The sequence below is a fragment of the Portunus trituberculatus genome, chromosome 50 (genome assembly GCF_017591435.1).
Source record: "Portunus trituberculatus isolate SZX2019 chromosome 50, ASM1759143v1, whole genome shotgun sequence".
NCBI lineage: Eukaryota > Metazoa > Arthropoda > Malacostraca > Decapoda > Portunidae > Portunus > Portunus trituberculatus.
The window spans coordinates 13,706,393-13,708,721 of NC_059304.1; positions in this window are offsets into that span (position 1 = coordinate 13,706,393).

The window sequence follows — 2,329 nt, forward strand, 5'->3', positions numbered from 1 at the left end:
TGCTGTGATTGGATTAATGTTTTGAATCATTGGTGAAGAGATCAGTGATAAGGAAAATATAACGATGCTAACTACAAATATCATCATTAACAGCAGCAAAAAAAAAAAAAATAACAGCAAGAGACGGAGACTGTATAAATCCATACGAGGAAATTAAACATTGAATGCCAATAATCAAACACGTCAATTGACAATGGAAAGCTAGGTACAAAAAGACTCCTAATTGCACACTGACAGCGACACACACACACACACACACACACACACACACACACACACACACACACACGGCGGCCAATCAATCAATGGAAATGTCTGCCTGCGATGGGGCGGAACCCAGTCAATGCCTCGGAGAATAAGCGAAAAAAAAGAGAGAAAAAGAAAGAAAGTTGACCTCGCTGAGTTAATTCACGTACCGGTTCAGGCTCTCAATAATTCAGGCTCCACATAACCCTGGCAGCTTGATGACCTCCACGCTATCACAAGCAGGGGAGTGAGTGCATGAGGTTCGAAAAAACGTTTACACCAGTTTTGTCCCTGTCAGTCGCAGTGGTGTGACAGAATAGTGTGCATATATGACGCACCACACATTTCACTGCCATTGCCTTGTCTGCTGGCTATAATCTGTATGTTGTTGTTGTCTGTATGTATGTTGTTGTCCTTGTTGTTGTTGTTGCTATTACTATTATTAACTTTATCATTACTGTTGTTGTTAACATTGTTCTCTTTGGTGTTGTTACTGTTGTTGCTATCACTGCTTTAGGGTCAGAATGTCGAGTATTATATTATTATTATTATTATTGTTATTGTTATTATTATTATTATTATTATTATTATTATTATTATTAGTAGTAGTAGTAGTAGTAGTAGTAGTAGTAGTAGTAGTAACAACAGTAACACTATCATAAAATCATTCGTTATATTTTTACTTATTTACATAATTTATTAACATTTTCGCCATCACTGAGTGCGTTTCCAAGTCTCAAGTGACCTTCAGCTATAAAACGCGCCACTCCACATTTTTTTTTTTTTTTTTTTACATGAATTTCCCAGGAGTAAGTTTTGAAACGTGGGGCTTCTAGTGACACTCAGGCTCGCTTCCCACCAAAATATACACCAACGATTATTCATGATGTCTGCAAAGTTTTTTTCTTCAATACTGCAGCTGAGAGAATGACAAATATGCAAATAACCAGTGGGAGGACGAGAGGAAGAGTGAAAAATGAATGAAGAAAGAAAACAAAAAATCAAGGAAAAAGAAAAAAAGGAAAGACAGCAGCAGAAAGAGAAGACGATATAAAACAATTGAAAACCAGGACACAGAGAAGAGGAGTCAAGAGAGGAATCTAAGAACCCATTTGACTAAGAACACCACTATCGGCAGTATTCTGAAATCTTTTGCTCTATCACATCAACTATGCATTTGCGAAGGCCACAGATATGATAAACTGGATTCTAAAGTGCATTTCTCTTATTAATAACGTATAAACCATGTTAATCTGTCACTATAGAGTCCAAAAACACTGAAAACCGTGAAAATTAACTTGCGCCTTTATAAAATAGTGGAGGTGTTATGGAGGTGTTTTGCAAAGGCCACAGAGATGATAAACTAGATTCTAAAGAGCATTTATCCAACTAATAACGTAGAAATCTTGTTAATCTGTCACTAGAGCCTCCAAAAACACTGGAAACCGTGACATTCCAACTGGTACCTTTGTAAGATAGTAGATGTGTGATTGAAGTGTTTCATTATATTGCCCTACTTCGATTCTGCGTGGTGGGAGCGAACCAGCTACAGACGGTTTGGTTGATGCCAACCATCACCCCGTATCTGGCCGTCCCCTGGGTCACTACCTCCACACACACAGCGGTTATGTAATTATGACTCATTGCTTATTATTGCGGTTATACGATTGGCAGACTCAAGAGCATCACAGCTGTCGCTCCTCTTACTGTTAACTGATGGTGATGGGAATGGAAATGGTAGGTGGTGGTGGTAGTGCGTAGTCATGGTGATGGTGATGGTGATAATAGTAGTAGTAGTAGTAGTAGTAGTAGTAGTAGTAGTAGTAGTAGTAGTAGTAGTAGTAGTAGTACTACTACTACTACTACTACTACTACTACTACTACTACTACTAATAATAATAATAATAATAATAATAATAATAATAATAGATAATAATAATAACAATAATAATAATAATAATCAGGAGAATGATCCCATTAATAACAACAACAAAAATCTGCTTGCTGGATACAACTACGAGCTAATTAAGAATAAATTGATAGAGTAAATACATAATCAAAACGATGAAAAAAATCAATACAA